This window comes from Lissotriton helveticus, chromosome 6, assembly GCF_964261635.1.
Source record: "Lissotriton helveticus chromosome 6, aLisHel1.1, whole genome shotgun sequence".
Classification (NCBI taxonomy): Eukaryota; Metazoa; Chordata; class Amphibia; order Caudata; family Salamandridae; genus Lissotriton; species Lissotriton helveticus.
This window is the reverse complement of record NC_136067.1, coordinates 1,787,388,582-1,787,401,675: the sequence shown is the minus strand read 5'-3', so window position 1 is coordinate 1,787,401,675 and position 13,094 is coordinate 1,787,388,582. Positions and strand designations below refer to the sequence as shown.

Below are 13,094 nucleotides of genomic sequence, written 5' to 3'. Positions count from 1 at the left end.
AACAGAAAGTCATCTACACAAATAAACCTTTACCAGCGCAAATGGGTGCTGCAACGGTGGACAATCCAGCAAGTGGGTGGGAGTATTTATGGTTCTAAGAGCGGTGGAACATTGTTCTCATGGGAAGGGGACAATACCCCCATATTTCTAGGAGTGGAGGCAAGGACATTTCTCCCCATGGAATCTGTGTGCTCTCTGCCAGAACAGTGCAGAAACCTAAGGTGCCAATGAGAGGGAATACCACAGAAGCTGCACACCCTGAGGAGGGTGTATAAAGGTGTGTCCTCAGGTAATTTTAATGCTTATGTATTCAACAGTCAAAGTTACATACCATCTTGTACTACACACAACTAACAGCTATCCGGCGACTGAGTAACTACAACAGTAGAATTAGTAAACGGAGTAGTCTGATTGTACAATTAGGTACAAGTACCCACAAACCACAGTATATGAAAGCGAATTTACAAATACAATGTAAAAAATCTTTTACTTGAAAACACATTTTACATAGAGTTATACATGTATGTCAAGTAACTTCATTGTTCAGACTAGTCATATAATGAAGTCAACTTTTCTAAAAACGACCCATGACTTCTCAGTCAGTTGGGCACTGACAGAGTGTTGGGCTAGGTAAGCGACTTTATAAGGGGACTTGGACATTTTCCCATATGACATCTGTACGAATAATAGGATATTTTAGAGAACAATTAGCCAATACTATTGGGTGGAACTGAATACAATTTGCGAAGATAATTTTGAACATTCCATGTAATGGAATTTTCAGAAGTTTTTAAAGCACATTGAAGTAGCAACATAGTGTAAAACTGAAACAAAAGATGCACTTGAAAATTAGGTTAGAAAAAAATGGTTATAATTGGATATGATGTAAAGACTCTTATCTGAGGGTTGCCCAAGGCAAATGTGAGTGTGGAAATAGTCCATTCAGTAGTAGGCCAGACTAACTAAAAATTAAATGTAATTTTAAAGAGATGTTAAGAGGCTCTACCTAAACAGAATGTTTAAGAAAAGCTGAAGAAACGGTAGCTAGGGATCTCCAACCAGTCCAAAGACATCTTGGTAGCATCAGGCATTGCAATGTGGCATTTGAAACACACTGGTAAAGCAACCAAGTCCATACAGGTAAAGCTAGGGGTTGGCACATAACAATATTAGAAGAGGTTTTTGAAGTATGTAACTGTATTGCTAAGGGACTGCACGTTTGCTCTGGTCTTGGGTTCACCATAGCTCCCTTCCACCACTGGTGCAAAACCAAGGGGCAAGATTAGCACATACTTAGCAAATGTGCCAATTTAGCAGAGAACAGCAACACTACCTTTCTCTTCCCTACTGTCCGTCAGCACCCCTCAATTTTGCGTCACCAAACTGCATAAAGTATTTTAAAAGTCTCAAGGATCAGGGGACACAAACCAAGTTTGACCTCTCAACAACACCATTCTATTTGGATTAAAAAAGAAAGTACAATAGTGCCCTTAAATAAACACTACATGATGTTGAATATGTTTAATGGGCATATCAAGACAAGTATTTTGCATAAAGGAGGTCATGTCTATAGTTTAACTCATTGCATGGATATAACTTCTTTGCTCCGCTTGTGATAAAGAGTAATTCATGGTGTCACACATAAGGCATTGAAATCTCATACATAAGCAGACTGAAAACATAAAAACGTCACATATAAGTAAGCGGAAAACTTGGCAGCTATCATCAGTAAGCTGTTGAAACTATTAATTAAACCAAAGAAGAGGATTGGTTAACATGAAAACAAAACATCATCAAGTACTTAATGAGCTCTGGGTCTCTGCCTATGAGAACGGATGGAGCTGCAGAGATGGTCAAGGCTCAGCTGCTTCCTGGCATGGTGGCACTGTCTGAATGCGGTGGTCTTTAAAGACCCCTGGGAGGGCTTGCAGCTGCCCAACAGACTGTTCAAATACTCATGTGCCAGTGGCTCAGGACTGGGGACTTTGCTGCCAGCAGCCAGTACCCTGAACCGAGGGGCTTGAACCAGAGAGTAGGGACATTTTGCTGGCCAACTGTGCCCAAGTTCCCACCCACGTACAGGCAAAGCTCGCAGACCCAGATCCTTGCTGAGCGGACAGTGTTTAGGAGCACACCATGCCCAGGACCACTGATCCTCCTGCTAGAAGCCAGCTGGTGACAGACCCGCAAGACTGGGCTGAACTCATGGACAATTGGGCCTGACCTAATATAGCCTGTACCTGACTATGCCCATGAGTAGAGTGAAGGGTTTGTAAATTTGTGTGCAATCGCAAATTCCCTTTTGGATTACTCTTACCATGTATGGCCCTTTCAAAGAATAACATCTGAGGGTGTTATTTTATCAACCAAAACGTAGATTACAAAACACAGCTGCTGCTTGTCAAAAGGTTCCACCAGATGTATCAAACGTAACTGTAGCTGTTCTCCAGAGACTCCAAAGTGAGCTTCTTTTCTCTATGTCCACATCAACATAAACTCCCCTTGATTTTCCATTGTAACTACTGCTGTTTCTTTCTGCTCTCTGACAATCACAGGAACAGGGAAAATAACTGGAAAGTGTGCACGTCACAGTTGGACATGTTTGGTGTGGGTAGCTTCTCCTGGAAACCTATCAGAAACACCCTGTGTAGCCACTGTCTGTCTCAATATGACCGAAATGTTTACATTATTGTTCACATGAAATTACATTGTTCCTTTGAGGTTCCTTGAGATTATATCAAGCGGCTGGTCATTGCACTGAGCGCTCACTGCTTACAGATGTGGTCTTTGAGAGGTCACTGGTTCACAAGCCAGTCCTGTACACTCACCCTTCCGTTCTTCCAAGATGGGTAACTTGAGTACCATAAATTGAGCTATACCATCTTTTAGTTACAGGGCTTAGAAATTGCAGTGTAAGACACCTTGTCGTTTTACTGTGCATTTTAAATGGTGACCATATATTTCCCAGGATTCTTTGTCGGCAGAAGGCAGCACCTCAATGAAGAAAGGTACATGCAATCGAAATGTCAGAAACAGAGAATAATGCCAAGAACAATGTAGGTTATTAAAAAAACTCAGGAACTGACTGAACAGCTGTGTTTTGAGATGTTTCTTAAGTCATTAGAAGGGTTTGCAAGGGGAGAGCTACATTTTGTTTTAAACCGATTTATATTGACAGGTATAAAGTGTAGCACATTATTACAAGTTATGTGCCAGCGCGTTGTTTACATTCAACAAGTTGGTGTCAATTCGTGTCCGGCCAGAAGTGTGAGGATAAGGGGCTGGGGTGGGATAGGGGTGGAAGAGGCAGAATAGTGTACAAGGGATTGGGTGATGGATCCCACGGTGGGAGCTGGGGCAGTCGGGTGAGATCTCTGATCTGTGATGCGAAGTCTTGTAGGATCGTGTCCCAGCAGGTAGCTACGGGGTACTTCCGTAGTCCTCCCTTCCCTCTAGTCAGAGGCCGGCGCTCTCCACCTGCGCCCATCTAATGGTCTCTGTGCACCAATGACAAAACAAGGAGGGCAATGTAGATTTCCCCTTCATTACCACTGCCCTTTTGGCCAGGAGTAGTGCTAGGTCAGTGAAGCGAGTCGTAGCCTTCCCTGTTTTGGGCGGGGGAACAGGCAAAGTAGGCATTAGTGTGCTGTGTCAAGCCGCATCCGGCCCGTGGCCCGGGAAATATCCAGCAGAATTGCCCACAAGTCCAAACCATGCGACCCATGTCTGCTGAGGCTGTCCTGCAGCGGGGGCATTCAACCGCGACTAAGGGATAAATACGTGTAGGCATGACAGGGTTCAAGTAGGCCCTATGTAGGATGCAGAATTGAATGCACTTGAATCAGGAGTTCTGGGAAATCTTGCTTGTGTATTCTAGGTCTTTAACCACTGTGAGTCATAGAACTACCAAGTGCAGTGTATGGAGTAGCAGGTTGTGGGCTGGTTCCAAACCCTGCATGCCCAAGTGTTGCTGCAGTGGCGCCCTGAGTGCTCCATGAGTCAGGAATGCTCCCCTGTGCAGTCTGAAGAGATCCTGGTGATCCTAGAGGGACATAAGTGTTTCCTCCGCGAAGAGCTTGTGAGCGTTGTGATGCCAGCCTAATCCAGGCATCAGCTCAAGTGACAGTCCTCTAGAGGGAGTACCCAAAGTGGAAACAGCTGGAAGTAGAGTCAGGTAGTTCCAGCCCCCAGAAAGCTTTTCTGCAGGCATTCACAAGTCATGCGTAAAGAAGCAGGTGTGGCCCCTCATCCCCTGGCCCAGGAGCGACAGTGGTAAGCAAGAGGCCATCTCGGGTACTGGCCCGGGGGTTCCCCGTCTGGTCAGTGTGATGGCCCACAGCAGGTCATTTAATAGAGATTCTAAGTGACAAAGGGTGTGCCTCGTGAGCGTGGCAGGAAGGTTGGTAAGATAGTATGGAGTTGGGCAGCACTACCATTTTTCATATGGCTATGCAGCCCGCCACAGACAAAGGTAGAGCCATACAAAAGGAGGTTTGGGATCTCAGGTACCTCACTACCTGCAGAGGTTCCCCTTCAGAAGGTCCACCTATTTGTGCTTTATTTGAAGCCCTAAATATTTGAACGTCCACAGGGCACAGGTTAGGCATTCAGTACACAGCTGGATTTGTAGTGCAGGCAAATGTTCATTGAACAAGAAAACATGGGATTTGGGGTAGTTGACTAAAACCTGAGACCTCCACAAAGGCGGACAGGTTCAGAGTGAGGTGGGTCAAGTCCCTGTAGGCACTGCGGAGGTAGAGGATCATGTAATTTGCATAAAGGGAAACAACATGTGTCTGGATTCCTAGGGAAATGCCCCATTTTCCACCTGTAACTCGCAACTGCACTGCAAGGGGCTGCAGCACCAACACATGCAGTAGCGAGGACAGGAGGCAACCCCGTCGGGTTCTCCTATGAATGGGGTAGCCCACTGAAATGTGGTGGCCCATCCTAGCCCTAGCGGGCGTTGGAACATAGAACTTGATCCATCCAAGGATTTGTAGGCAAAATCCATATTGTCCGAGGGTCCAAAACACATAGTCCAAGTTTAGCAAGTAGAATGCCTGTTCCAGGCGAGAGAAATGCAGGGTGCAGGGAGCCAAACCTAGGATGTCTGTTCCATGATCGCATATAGATGTTGTATATTCAAAGAGGTGTATTGATGGGGATAAGGCCATTCTGATCAGCTCAGGTAGGATAGGAAGTATGCGGTCTACAAGTATTTTTCTAAGGATTTTATAATCCGAGAAAGAAGGGTGATCTTGTGTTCTGTGATGGGGCCCTCTAAGGTGGATTGATGGTACCCTGGCACCTGGGGTAGGTGAATGTCTGTTAGGATCTGGTAGAGTGTCTTAGGCATCTCAAAGGCCTCCAAGCCGTACAGTTTGGAGGAACAAGAATGGATGGTAGTGTTGACGCCACATTGTATGTTATGGGATATTCAGTCTTGATCTCTAATTGTGTGTACTGGTGTCGATGGGGTATGGGGTGTAACCAGGAGAACTAAAAGCCTACCAGGCCTATCAGCCTCTGCATGGGTGCAGGGTACATATGCTGTCCAATTCAGGCAGTAGAGGAGTTCAACATGGGGTTCCCTATGTTTCTCCAAGTCATCCCTCTGTGTGGGGTCTGTTCTGAGGGAACATTCAACCTCTCGGAATCGGCTATCTATTGCTCGCTGGGACCCTTTGACAGTACTAATGCATGCCACACGCAATACTACCTTACAAGCCTCCCACTCCACTAGGAGGGAGGAGGCAGATCATGCACTCAGTGTAAATTAGGAAGTAATCATGTCCTAAACAGTGTGCTTAAATGTAGTGTCTTTCAGCCAGAGGCTGGAATTTGCACGTCGGGACATGAGTAGGATCTCCCCCCCTTTGCACATTTGCATAGAGTGGGTTTTAATCGGAAAAGGTTTTACCCAAGTAGGACATGCACTTGGTCTGTTATCAGGTCCTTGGAGCACACTATGCAGTCCAAGAGGGTGTGAAGCCTGTGGAGTGGGGAGAAGAAAGAGTTTTCCCTGTTGCGGGGTATTGGCCCTACCATAAATCAGTCAGGGGCCAGTTGCATAGCCAGTCCACGAGAGCTGTGTCATTGTGGGTTACTGGAGTGCCATAGAGGAAGGTTGTGACTTGTTGAGGGTGGGATCCAGCACACAGTTGTAGTTACCCCTCAGGAACCATTGGGAGCCCACTCAATTGGCCAGTTGTGGAGAGATGGAGTCTAGATACTGAGGTTGGCCACAGTGAGGTGCGTATAGGCTGCCTAGTATAATTGTCTGGCCATCCATCTGGCCCCGTAGCAATACGTAGCAGCCCTCTTTATCAATGATGGGAGTCTTCTGCATGGAAGGGAACTCCAGGGCAAATCCAAATGGCCTCCCCACTGCAGAAAGAGGAGTAAGAGGTGTGGAAAAGCTGGCTCCGTAAGCAGCGGAGCAGTCTGTCATCCTCTTTCTGATCAAGGTAGATCGCGTGGAGGAAGATAATGTGCGCCCCCGCGCCTGAGCTGAGAGTGGAGTTTGTAGCGCTTGGAAGTTGGCCCAATATTCCTGACTTTCCACATTAGGAACCTGTATGTCTCAGACCTCACAGTTCAGTACAGCCAGGCCATACATCAAGGAGTGGTGCGCAAGTGGACCCACTGGCTCCTATGAAGAACGCAGGAGCGGAAGGTGATGGGAGTCTCACAAATAGAAAAAAAACCCTCAACTGATAGGGCACGGGCCAACTAGCCACCCATCCAAATACAACTGTTAGTCGACCATCAGCAAAAAACATGGGAGCAGTCGCCGATTAGAGGGGGGGAAATCCGCCATAGTGCTAGCTCTGTATGAAGCATCGATGGAGAAGAATACAATATCAGCCTTGTCCTTCATGGGGGATTACCAGCAGTTTAGTGGAGAACCAAGCACCCGGTGGTAGCAGTTGTCACAGGTGTATAGGACGAGGCAGATAGTCAGTCTTCGAGTATTTGCAAGAGTTCATATTATGTTATCTGCAGCTTGGGGGGTGACCAGTGGTCTCTCTGGCATCAATGTTTTCGATTCAGCATTGGATAAGGAGTCCAAGCGATCTCTGTCACATGGAGAAATGGAGGTGGAGCGGAGGGCTGCTGCCAACCGCAATGCTGCCTTCTGGCTTTAGGGAAAAGAACAATTGATGGACAGAAGGCAAAACAATATCATACATTCACCCCAGTACAGAGATCTGGGCCTAAATCCATCGTTTTTTTGTTCACCATGCCATTCCAGTTTGGACCCAGCCATATGCAAATCAGTCTTGACCCTGCGCTCAATATGAACAGTCCAGCCCGAAATGCCAGGCCAGGTCCTACCTGTACTGGAAACAAGCATCCTAGGACCAATTTCGGGCTTTCAGCCCTCATCAGCCAGGATAGCTTGACTCCAGTGGCATGGAGAGCACGGGACCCACGTCTGGGTATACCCGTCCCACTCGGGGTGACTAATGCAAAAAGAACAATTGATGGACAGAATGCAGAACAATGTCATACATTCACCCCAGTATAGAGGTCTGGGCCCAAATCCTTCGCTTTTTTTGCTCGCCATGCCATTCCAGTTTGGACCCAGCCATATGCTAATCAGACTTGACCCTGCTCCTAATAGGGACAGTCCAACCCGAACTGCCAGGCCAGGTCCTTCCTGGACTGGAAACAAGCATCCTAGGACTGGTTTCGGGCTTTCAGCCCTCATCAGCCAGGATATCTTGACTCCAGTGGCATGGAGAGCACAGGACCCATGTCTGGGCATACCCGTCCCACTCGGGGTGACAAATGCAAAAAAGAACAATTGATGGACGGAATGCAGAACAATGTCATACATTCACTCCAGTACAGAGATCTGGGCCAAAATCCCTCGTTTTTTTGCTCGCCATGCCATTCCAGTTTGGACCCAGCCATGTGCAAATCAGACTGATTTGCATATGACTGGGTCCAAACTGGGGTGGTGTGGTGAGCAAAAGAATGATGGATTAAACCCAGATCCTTGTGAGTGGGGGTGAATGTTTGCATTGTCCAGCATTCCATTAATCAATTGTTTCTTTTGCATATGTCACCCGAAGTGGGAAGGGTATGCCCAGACGTGGGTCCCGTGCTCACTACAACATTGGATTCTATCCATCATTTAGCACCATTCTGGCTTTTGGACACCTGATCCAGTGTGGGTGCTGCCCCCACCAGCTGCCGCAGCCTATGGCCACAATGGCTGCAGTCCACTCAGTCAGGAGGTGGAGGGACCCGGCCATTCAATGGGTCTGTCCGGCCGTGGTGAAGTTCAGACAGGTCCATACTTTGGTAGGGTTTTCTAAAAAGTGTGCACAGATGTTTGCTTCCACTCTTAGGGCCTCATTTAGATCTTAGCGGATGGGTTACTCCACAACAGTGATGGATATCTCATCTGCTGAAGTATAAATTCCATTGTATCCTATGAGATTTCTATTTCGGCAGTCCACCAAGCTCTAAATCAGACTGTGAGTCTTAAGGGTAACAGCAGGGTATATTTGAAGCCTAGGTTACGGAATTCTTTTTTGAGAGTGAGGAATGAGGCCCGTGTCTCTGGACAGCCAGGGTGAAATAGGGGAAATGCATGACTCTGGAGGAGGTAACAGTGATTGTGTACAACGACCAGGCCTTTCAGAATTTATAATCGTGAAAGTTTAGCAGCCTGGTCACTATTGGTCGCGGGCCCGCTGCCGGAGCAGGTTGTCTGGTCAACACGTAGAGGGTCCTTTCCACCGTGCACATTGGCGAGACCTCTGCAGGTCCACCAGCACCCGCAGCGAAAGGTCCAGGATGGCACTTGCATCAGCACCCTTCGTGGTATGATCACCATGTGGATGTTGTTTTAGTGGCTGTTGCCCTCGGAGTCCTCTGCTCAGTGTTCCAAGAGTTGTGCGCGATATGCTAACTGCGTGAGGCAGGCTTCATGGTACTTAGTTTCTGGGGCAATGCCCTGCAGGATAGGATAGATGCATGTTGGTGGAACTTGTCTCACAATTGCCACTGATTTTCTCTAAGTACACCAAGCCCCAGGGTCGGTGTGTCGATTTTATGATCCAGGGTAGTTTGTGATTCATGGATTCCAAAAAGGATGAGGTTGCACTTGTCAGAATTAGACATTGTGGAGCCGGTTGGCTATGCGGAGTCAATAGAATCTTCAAGGGAGCCCTCCAGTGCCAGTATTTCCTCTGTTGCAGTGTAGTGGGCCGTGCCGCAAGCTTTCTTCTGCCCATGACCAAGTCCGGGAGCACTGAAGCCACCCAGGCTCACGGCCGCAAAAGAGCGATATGTCGCAGGTAGAAGGCAGTGTGAAGGTCCTTATGGGGCCCGCTCAACACTCCGAGTGGGGCCGGCATGAGCAGCTCCTGCTGCCTCCAGGCCTATGGGGTCAGTCAAGGTGATTCGGTTGATGGGGCGAGTGGTGGTGCAGCAGTGAAGCTGCCCAGTTCCAGCACCAGTCAGGGATCAAAACAAGAAAGTGCCATAGCACATACTTTTTGTTATAGATAATAGGTTTTGAATGCTATCTAAATATCAGTGAAACACAAATGCAGCAGAGCACCTCTTTACCAAGATGATACTGGACACTCCACATGTCTTAGCGTGCTTCAGAAAGATGTCATCTCAGTATGAGATTATTTATTTATTTTTTAGTTTTATTTAGCGCTAGCCAGATCTGAAGGTATTGGAGTGATTTACATGCTAAGTGAATACATTTAATAGCAGTACATTTGGGATTTGCTTGGGTCAAAACAGTCAGAGAAAATAATATAGAACAATACCCCATTAACGTGGTCAAAATAGTCCCGAAAGTACATAACAATACAGCATTAAGGTAATGGCGTTGGAGAACAGATTAGGGACTGAAAGAGTCAGGCTACAACTCTATGGATCCTGTAGATATACCTTGCACCTATGGGAACCGTAGTTCAGCTTGTACGAGTGTTGAAGTAGTTGTTAAGCAGCAGAGATTTGAGGTCCCGTTTGACGCAAGAAAAAGAGGGGTTGTCCCAGAGATCCTAGGGAAGTGAGTTCCACATCCTAGGAGCATTTCCTGAGAAAGAGCATACTGGGGATGATTTCTTCTTCAGATTAAGAGGTATGAGAAGAAGAAAGTTGAAGCTTCTTAGTGCCCGGCCTCTTCCTGCTATCAATAGTTTGGTTTCTAGGTATTTGGGTTTCTTTGTATGGAGGGCTTTGTGGTTGATACAAGCTGTCTTGAAGATGCATCTTCTTTCAATGTGAAGCCAATTCACACTCTTGAGGGCAGGTGAGACGTGATCAAACCGTTTTGTGAGGAGCCTGGTAGCCGCATTGAGAATTGCTCTTTGGGGTGCGAGATGACTTTCGGGGTTCCAGTGAAGAGGTGTTGCCGTAGGCAACTTTCGAGACAACTAGTAATTGCACTACTGTCTTAAGATCATTAGGAAAAATACATGGTTTGAGTTTCTTGCGATGTGCTCCTTCATTGACATGTTTTTGTTCAGGGTGACTCCCAAGGACTTTACGGAGTTAGAAAGTGAAAGAGAACAATTTGAATAGGGCTGGAGAGAGGAATGAGCTTTGAGGTACACCTTGTGGAACTGATGCAGGCTTTGAGAGACACTGTTGACTTTTATTTGTTGAGAGCGATGTTGCAGATAGGATGTGAACCATCTCAGGATGGGGCCACTGACACTGGTGCGGTTCTCGTATCAAATGCTGCAGATAAGTTGAGTTGGATTAGGAGGAAGGAGTCGCCTTCATCTAAGGATCTGTGAATGGCATCTGATAGTTTGCGCATAGCAGTTTCTGTGCTTCAGCCTTTCCTGAATAGTGATTGGAATGTGTAGTGAAGGTTGAATTCCTCTATGTGTTGGTGGAGTTGTAGCAAAACACACTTCTTCATCATTTTAGTTAGGAAGGAAGGTTGATGATAGGTCTGAAGTTATTGAGATCATTGGGGTCAGTCCCTGTTTTTTTTAGAAGGGGTGTGACTTGGCCTAGTTGGGGGAAGGCACACGGTAGATGATATGGTTGAGATTCTGTACTAGGGTGGAGGGGATCGGTAGTTTGGGATGTGGCATTCAAGCTCACGATTAATTTGAAGACTACATCTTCTGTCATGGGGTTGAAGACCATCCACTTAGCTTTGTTTTTCAGTTGTAGAAGGTCGTTATTGTCTGTAGTTTTTTTTGGGTCACTCCGCTCTTCAGTTAAGACTTGAGGGATGGGGAGGGCAGGGTGATGGGAGTATCTGTGGTTACCTGTGACAGTGGAGTACGTGGGCTGGGATGTCAGACTTGTGACACGGTTGAGAGATCACTCTATTCTTGCAACTTTGTGAGTTAAAAAGTTGGCTATTTCTTCACAGCGCTTATAGGTGGCTGTTGTTTCATGTTTGGAGGTAAGGGTAGATTGTTGTTTTATTTTGTTGAAGAGATCCCTTAGTCTGTTCTTCTTACGGTCAAGTTGATAGCGAAAGAATGTGACTTTTTATCTAAAGATGTGATTCTTGTAGGAGAGCCATCTTAGAAGTGAGAGGTGTGTGGGTGAGGGGTTCTGTCTCAATAACCTTTTGGTCTAAGTTGTCTACTCTCGTTGTTAAGGTCTAAGTTGAACTAAGATCTAGATTGTATTTTTCTAAAACACTTTAGTTTTAGCTGAGCCACTTGATCAAGAACATCTGTCATTGTTGAGCTATAGTGGGTGGTGAGGTTATCTACGGTGTGAAGGAGAGATTGTGAATGTAATTGGATGCTGGTCCTGGATTCCATTTCCATTAGTAGGATCTGTTTGATGTTCCTTGTCCAATATGTAGGTTTGTTGAATGGGACTGGGTAGGATATGGGGTGGGCCTTGAGATTAAACAGTATTAGATGGTGGTCCTACCAGTCGATGGGCATGATGGATCAAAGGGAGACAAGCTTAATTCTGCCAATTATCGCATTTAGAATAGAACCTTTATTGTGGGTCTGTTAATTGCAGTGCTGCTTGAGATGGTTGATTTGAACAAGGTTTATTATGCTACAGACTGTGGCCTCTTCTGTGTCATTCCAGTGCAGGTTGAAGTCCCCTAGGAACACGTAATTGGTGACCGTTAAGGAGAACTGTGTAACTAGGTTGGTTGGTTCTACAGTGAAGAGTGTGCGAATACCAGGGGGGTGATAGATGGTGAGGAGTTTGGTAGGAGTGGTGCCTTTATTTGGGAGTTCCACTCTGAGGTATTCGAAGGTCGACTAGTTTGTGATCTCTAGGATGTTGAAGCTGGATTTCTTCTTTGCGGATGATTGCAAGCCCGTCCTCTGTTCGCCCTGGTCTGTCCCGTCTAATGATGGAACAGTCTGTGGTATGAGCAAGTCTAGTATGTGGGTTGAGTGTTCATTAAGCCAGGTTTCTGTTAGGAATGCAATTAGTCTAACTATAGTTTCAGCTATTCCCGAGGCGTGTTTCACTGCTGATCTACAATTAAAGAGCATGCAGGTTAAGGAGCTAGGGCTGTTGTTTGTAGAGTGTAGTGTCTGGATAATGGTGTATTGAGCGGGTTGTCCGGGGCGATAGGTTAGCTCAAGGAATTCGAATTGTGCTCATGATTACTGGGATCCTGGAAGAAGGCTTGGGGTTCACTTGCTAGGTTTTTGTGCTGTATGATTCGCTAAGTGATTCTGCTTCCATTGAGGAGAGGGGGTTGTGGGTACAGTAGGGTCTGTGGGACAGGCGGCTAAAGTAATGGAGATCTGTGCTGGCTATCTCTTGGAGATCCTTTATGGGGAGTCCTATTATCTATTCTCAGGGTAGAACTGTGTGCTAACTTGGCCTTGATCGCGAGTTTCTTTCTTATGTGAGAAATGTCTTTAGCTAGAAAAATCAAGTTTTTATTCAATCTGGCTCATGAACAGGGTAAGAATGTCAAGGAGGCTTCCTGTTCCATATGTGGTAGGATAGGCGGCGGGTTCCAAGTCTAAAGAAGGTGAGCAATCTTCAGTAGAGGGGAGGGTGGTGTCATCGAGGTGGGAAATGTGATGGGTTTGTTTGGGCTGGGTGGGTTCTGCATTGAGAGTTAAGGATACGTTCGAGGGGGGCTCAGTGGTGTA

General features: G+C 46.5%; 1 protein-coding gene across 3 annotated transcripts in view; it reads right to left on the bottom strand.

Annotated features, from left to right (window-relative positions):
* Positions 1 to 13,094, bottom strand: part of PREPL (prolyl endopeptidase like) — a 416,901-nt gene that overhangs the window by 83,865 nt on the left and 319,942 nt on the right. The window lies entirely within an intron of this gene.